Source organism: Cervus canadensis, chromosome 21 (genome assembly GCF_019320065.1).
Source record: "Cervus canadensis isolate Bull #8, Minnesota chromosome 21, ASM1932006v1, whole genome shotgun sequence".
Taxonomy (NCBI): domain Eukaryota; kingdom Metazoa; phylum Chordata; class Mammalia; order Artiodactyla; family Cervidae; genus Cervus; species Cervus canadensis.
In genome coordinates this window covers 9019157-9026464 of record NC_057406.1, presented here as the reverse complement: position 1 = coordinate 9026464, position 7308 = coordinate 9019157, and the positions used below count along the sequence as shown (strand labels likewise).

General features: G+C 48.7%; 1 non-coding gene across 1 annotated transcript; it reads right to left on the bottom strand.

The window, feature by feature from the left end:
• Positions 1 to 5226: 5226 nt before the first annotated feature.
• Positions 5227 to 5360, bottom strand: LOC122424122. Its single transcript, XR_006264316.1, has one exon. It is a non-coding gene; the product is annotated as a small nucleolar RNA SNORA2/SNORA34 family (small nucleolar RNA).
• Positions 5361 to 7308: the final 1948 nt, after the last annotated feature.

Here is a 7308-nt window from a genome sequence, read left to right as displayed (position 1 = left end):
TCAATGTCCTCACTGTGAAAACAGGAGTGACGCCAGGAACCTCGACACACCACTCAGAGGACTGTCATGATCACCCAGGGAGACAGCATCTAAGATGCCTGGCAGGGAACATTCTAACTCTCTGACCTGGAAAGAGTCTCTGAATCTCTGGGCCCCCATTTTCCCCATCTGTGAAATGGGAATAGTGGTTGCAAGGATTAAATAAAGTAGCTTTGAAAGGGTCTAACATAAGGTGTAGCACTCTATAGGTACTGAACAAATACGCCTCCTTGGGCACTTTTCTGGCAATCCAGAGGTTAGGACTGCATGCCTCCCACTGCAGGGGACAGGGGTCTATCCCTGGTCGGGGAACTGAGATCTCTCATGCTGCACGGCAATGCCCAAACAAACAAACAAAAACCAAATAAGCACCAACTCCTTCTCCTTTGAGCCAAAATATGATTTGAAGACCCCTAGTACATAGGATCAGGGTCAAGAGCTGCCCGGGTTGAAATCCCACCCTATCAGTTATACACTGTGTACCCTTGGGCAAGTTGCTCACTCTCTCTGAGCCTCAGTTTCTTATTTATAAATTGGGGTAATAATAGGAGCTGCCTCAAAGGCTGATCCTGAATATTGTTCAGTTCAGTTCAGTTGCTCAGTCGTGTCTGACTCTTTGTCACCCCAGGGACTGCAGCACACCAGGTTTCCCTGTTCATCACCACCTCCTGGAGCTTGCTCAAACTCATGTCCATCGAGTCGGTGATGCCATCCAACCATCTCATCCTCTGTCGTCCCCTTCTCCTCCTGCCTTCAATCTTTCTCAGCATCAGGGTCTTTTCCAATGGGTCAGTTCTTCTCATCAGGTGACCAAAGTATTGGAGCTTCAGCTTCAGCGTCAGTCCTTCCAATGAATATTCAAGACCAATTTCCTTTAGGATTGACTGGCTTGATCTCCTTGCAGTTCAAGGGACTCTCAAGAGTCTTCTCCAGCACCACAGTTCAAAAGCATCAATTCTTTAGTGCTCAGCCTTCTTTGTGGTCCAACTCTCACATCCATACATGACTACTGGAAAAACCATAGCTTTGATTAGATGGACCTTTGCCTGTAAAGTAATGTCTCTGCTTTTTAATTTGCTGTCTAGGTTGGTCATCGCTTTTCTTCCAAGGAACAAGCATCTTTAAATTTCATGGCTGCAGTCACCATCTGCAGTGATTTTGGAATCCAAGAAAATAAAGTCTGTTACCGTTTCCATTGTTTCCCCATCTATTTACCATGAAGTGATGGGACCGGATGCCGTGATCTTCATTTGTGGAATGTTGAGTTTTAATCCAACTTTTTCACTCTCCTCTTTCACTTTCATCAAGAGGCTCTTTAGTTCCTCTTTGCTTTCTGCTATAAGGGTGGTGTCATCTGCATGTCTGATATTTCTCCCTGCAATCTTGACTCCAGTTTGTGCTTCACCCATTCTGGCATTTTGCATGATATACTCTGCATATAAGTTAAATAAGCAAGGTGACAATATACAGCCTTGATGTTCTCCTTTCCCAATTTCCTTCTTGACCTGCATACAGATTTCTCAGGAGACAAGTAAGGTGGTCTGATATTCCCATCTCTTTAAGAATTTTCCACAGTTTATTGTGATTCACACTGTCAAAGTCTTTAGTGTAGTCAATGAAGCAGAAGTAGATGTTTTTCTAGAATCCTCTTGCTTTTCCTTTGATCCAATGGATGTTGGCAATTTGATCTCTGGTTCCTCTGCCTTTTCTAAATCCAGCTTGAACATCTGGAATTTCTCAGTTCATGTACTTTTGAAGCCTAACTTGGAGAATTTTGAACATTACTTTGCTAGCGTGTGAGATGAGTGCACTTGTGGGGTAATTTGAACATTTCTTTGGCGTTGCATTTCTTTGGGATTGGAATGAAAACTGACCTCTTCCAGGCCTGCAGCCACTGCTGAGTTTCCCAAATTTGCTGGCATATTGAGTGCAGCACTTTCACAGTGTCATCTTTTAGGATTTGAAATAGCCCAGCTGGAATTCCATCACCTCCTTTAGCTTTGTTCATAGTGATGCTTCCTAAGGCCCACTTGACTTCACACTCCAGGATGTCTAGCTCTAGGCGAGTGATCACACCATCGTGGTTATCTGGGTCATGAAGATGTTTTATGTACAGTTCTTCTGTATTTTCTTGCCACCTCTTCTTAATATCTTCTGCTTCTTTTAGGTCCATACCATTTCTGTCCTTTATTGTGCCCATCTTTGCATGATATGTTCCCTTGGTATCTCTAATTTTCTTGAAGAGATCTCTAGTCTTTCCCATTTCTATTGTTGACCTCTATTTCTTTGCACTGATCACTTAGGAAGGCTTTCTTATCTCTCCTTTGGAACTCTGCATTCAGATGGATGTATCTTTCCTTTTCTCCTTTGCCTGAGTATTGAGTTTACATATATGAAGTATATAGGACAGTGCCTATGTACTATAATAGGTATAAATTATTCATAATTACTACCACCTGCTAACCCAGGCACCACTCTCTGGAGGCCTTCAAAGTCAACGTGAGCACTGGTTATCAAAGGCAAGGAGCTGGTGAAGTTGAGCCCTAGCAGCACTGTGGGTCCAGGGGGCTGATGGGTGCCAAGGGCAGTCATTCAACATTTAATAGTTCTGATGTCCATAGGGGCTTCCCTGGTAGCTCAGGGGTAAAGAATCTGCATGCCATGCCAGAGATGTGAGTTCAATCCCTGAGTCGGGAAGATCCCTGGAGAAGGAAACGGCAACCCACTCCAGTATTCTTTCCTGGGAAATCCCATGGATAAGGATCCTGGCAGACAACAGTTCATGGGGTCACAGAAGGGTCAGACACAATTTAGCCACTGAAGAACAATGTGTTAATAGGCCTGGAAGTGTCCTGGATGCCCCCTCCCTAATTCCTGGGCTCTTAGATGTTGCTTTCTTGCCTCCTACAGAGTTGCAGGCAGCCCCCTCTCCTCTCCTGGCAGGGGTCCAGCTCCGGCTTCAGATCCTTTGCTAGAAGGACAGGGAGAGCTCTTGGGGTTCCTGGGAGCAGCCAGGAGTCTGGATCCCAGGAGGCATAGGATGCTGGAGGGGCCAGCAGGCCCTGAGTGCCAGCCTAGCAGCAGAATGTCGTAAGGAGGGCGGGGGACCCACAGAAGCTTCAGACAAGCCGCTGCGTGCTGAGAGCCAATGGGAGAAGGGTGAGGTTGCTGGAAGCCAAGGCCAGGCACCTGGGGGGCAGGGACAGGGCTGCGGGTGATGGGGGGTGAGGACTGAAGGATGAGGATTGGGGAAGAGCACCTCCACCCCCAAGCCCGTCTCCAGGTGAGCTCCACGAAGTCGCTGGCTCTGCCTTTTAAGGCGATGGTGGCTTCTGCCATCTCCGTGTTCTCACTTGCTCAGAAATTCCCAGCAAGTATTTTCTTTATTCTTTTTTTCAGGAGGAATGGAATGAGGCTCCTTGTTTTGTCACCGCAGGATTCCAGAGAGGCCTGTATGGGGGTTCTGGTGACAGGAAACACAGACCTCCAGGCACTCGGAGACCGCTCTCCGTGACACGCACAGACACGGATCTCAGGAGGCCCGGACCGCTGTCCCACCCAGTGCGGGCCCACGGAAACGCCTGGGGACCCCCATGTGGGACACCCAGAAGAACCCAAGCACTGATGAGTCCCAGAAATGCAGGGAACGTTTATTGAGCACCTACTATATGCCCACTCACTCAGACTTTCCCCTGGAGAGTTGCTTCCTTTGGGGCTTGATCTGAGTTCTTATTCTCAGATCTTGTTCCCACCTCAGGGCCTTTGTGCCCACTGGTCTCTTTGAGCGGGGCATGTTCACCCCTTAGAGCTCCACCAGGTTGGATCCGATACACCCTCAGGTTTCAGAAAGGCCTCCCCTGTCCCATCTCTCTCAGTCCGTTTTATTTCTTCACAGCATTTAGCACTTCTTCTTTTTTCTAAATTAATTTATTTAATTGGAGGCTAATTACTTTATAACATTGTAGTGGTTTTTGCCATACACTGACATGAATCAGCCATGTGTGTACATGTGTCCCCCATCGTGAACCCCCCTCCTTCCTCTTCTTTTAAAAGTGCATTTAGGGGAGTCCCCTGTAGCAGGCCAATGGTTAGGATTCCATGCTTTCACTGCCGAGAGCTGTGTTCAATCCCTAGTCAGAGAACTAAGATCCAATAAGCTACACAGCACAGCCAAAAAGCATATACTATGAAAGTAGGGTTTTCAATCAATGTCTATAATATAGAGCCCTTTCACTATGCAGTGTGTGTGTGTGTGTGTGTGTGTGCACGTGCACATGTGTTTATAGCGCTTCAGTCATGTCTGACTCTTTGCGACCCTATGGACTCCTCCATCCATGGGATTCTCCAGGCAAGAATACTGGAGCGGGTTGCCATGCCCTCCTCCAGGGGAATCTTCCCGACCCAGGGATCGAACCTGTATCTCTCTAAGTCTCTAGCATTGGCAGACAGGTTCTTTACCACTAGTGCCACTTGGGAAGGCCCTCACAATCCAATAATCAACTCAAAAAGTTTTACAACCCAATAATAAATATGAGTTTCCAATCTGAATGAAGAGTAAAATATACCAGTCAAGGCCCTGACTGTACAAAAGGATAATATTCAAAGGAAGCTCACAATTTAGAGGGGCTTCCCAGGTGGGGCCAGTGGTAAAGAACCCACCTGCCAATACAGGAGAAACAAGAGACAGAGATTTGATCCCTGGGTTGGAGAGAACTCCTGGAGGAGGAAATGGCAATCCACTCCAGTATTCTTGCCTGGAGAATCCCATGGACTGCAGCTACATAGCACGCACAGTTCAGAATCATCCTACTGTTTTTAGATCCACAGCAATTCTTTTTGTAGTAATTGGATTTAACAGTATCATAATTCTAATGAACAAGTTAAATCGTGCGTATGCTCAGTTCTGTCTGCCTCTTTGTGACCCCATGAACTGTAGCCCATCAGGCTCCTCTGTCCATGGGATTTTCCAAGCAAGAATACTGGAGTGGGTTGCCATTTCTTCCTCCAGGGGATCCTCCCAACCCAGGGATTGAACCCATGTCTCCTGTATTGGGAGGCAGGTTCTTTACCACTGAGCTACCTGGGAAGTCCCAAGTTATATCAAGGATCTCTAAATTCTGAAATCAACTAACAAATGCATTAATCAACTATGAATAGGGATTACCCCATACTTATCACCAGTGACTCAGATGTCTCTTTCGAATCATTTGACTATTTTATTTTCAAAGTTCTGAAAAGGCCAACAGACCGTACAAAATTTCTTTAGGCTCTTGCTTAATACTAACAGCTTCCACAAACTGCTGGCCTTGATTCAGGGCCAAAGCATCCATTGCTTCTATTATATAAATATAAATTATTTAAATTATTATAAATTATATAAATCATTATATAAATAATAAAACTTAGCAGATCAATGCTTTTTTTTTTTTTTTACCTTTTTAGGCTGCAAGACACGTAGGATCTTATTTCCCTGACCAGGGACAGAATCTGTACCCCGTGCAGTGGAAGCTCAGAGTCTTAGCCACTGGACCACCAGGGAAGTCCCTCGTCACTTCTAAGACTGTCCTGTTTGCCAGTGTTTACTGTCTGCCCTCCACAACTAGATGATAAGCTCAAGAGCTGGGCCTCTGAGTTCAGCACGGCTTCCCCAGCACCTGTGTGCCTGGCAGGCACTCAGGGTTTCTTAAGACCGAAGCTGATCCCACACACGTGGGTGGGCTTTCTGCTGCCCCTGAGAAGCCCAAATTCTCATTCTGACCACAGCTCCAGCCATTCTGTGAGCCCACTGAAACCATCTTCTGCACTAGGTCCCACAGCCACCACTGCCAAAGTGTCAGTCTCCAACCAGCTGAGGTTGAGGTTCAGATCTGTGATCCGGGAGGTGCCCAAGATCACTCCCTGGCCAAGGGCAGGGCAGAAACAAAGAGGATGGGGATGTGGGGAAATGGGGATGGCTGGCAGACAGGGGCTCAGTCAAGCAAGCCTGCCCTTGAAAAGTCTCTCTGTGCACACATGTGGGGCCGGGAGGGTGTGGTCTGTCTCTGCTGTTGGGAGCATGCGTGCAGGCCGGCAGCCTGTTCTCTGGACCCCACATCCCCAGGCATCCTGTACAACTGGACAGATTCCTAAAAGGGAGTAAGGCCCAGCCAGGACATCTCAAACCATCAAAGCCCTTCCTACCTGGGCTGGATGGGCAGCTAGGGTCCGGGGAGGCCCATGGGTTCAGAGGCCAAGGGCAACTGGGGTGGGTGAGGGGACGAGGTGGGGCCTCAACCATCTCAGCACCTTCCCCAGAATGCGATTGGAGAGAAGCTTCTGGTGACAAGGCCAGGAACCCAGCTCCCACGCTTGGTTCTGCCACAGCTACCTGGTGGCCTTGGGGCAGGTCCTGGGCCCCTCTGGTTGTGGGCTTGACTCCCGGGACTATGGGGCATCTGAAGAGGCCCTGATTGGGGAGAGAACTGAGCCCCCTGCGAAGTTGAGTCCTCTTGCAAGGCTGTCCCAACTGGGTGCTGCCCACTCTCGCCCCCTGGTGGCGCCAGCCTTGAGTGCAGCTCCCGCCAGTCAGGGCCCGGGTCCTGGGAAGACGGGTGCTGCAAGGATAGCAAAGTGGCAGAGGTTGGCTTTGAGGCCCATTGCTCCACTCAGCCCAGAAGGGACTCCAGGAAAGCTGGGCTAACATAGATGCTGGGGAGGGGTCCCAGACTGAAGGGTTCTTGCTCAGCCTCCTCTACCACAGAACCCACCCATGTGGAGGGGGCAGGGGTGGGGGTGGGGGGCATGTCCATTAGGAACCAGAGGCTCAACTCAGGCCACGTCCAGTAATCTTGACACAGAACCCACAGGGCCTTGGGTTAGATTCCTGGGTCAGGGAGATCCCATGAAGGAAATGGCAACCCACTCCTGGATTCTTGCCTGGGAAATGCCACAGGGGAGCCTGGCATGCTACATACAGTCCATTGGGTCAGCCGACACAATTGAGCACACATGCTGGCTGGGTCAATCTTCCCATTACTAATCCTTTTGAATAGAAAACTAAGGCTCAGAAGATACCAGAACCCAGGTGATTAATAATTGGTGGGCAACTAGCTGGCTGCAAAGATGCTGGGCAGGGATGTCAGAAGTGCTGGGGCTGTGATCTCTGCCCTGCTTAGGTGGGGCCAAGGCAAAACATGCCACATAGGCAGATGACATGGGCAGCTGGGATTGGAAAGATGCTGAGATTCACTCCACCAGTCAAGGGTGGGCAAGACCCCAGAAACCCCAGTG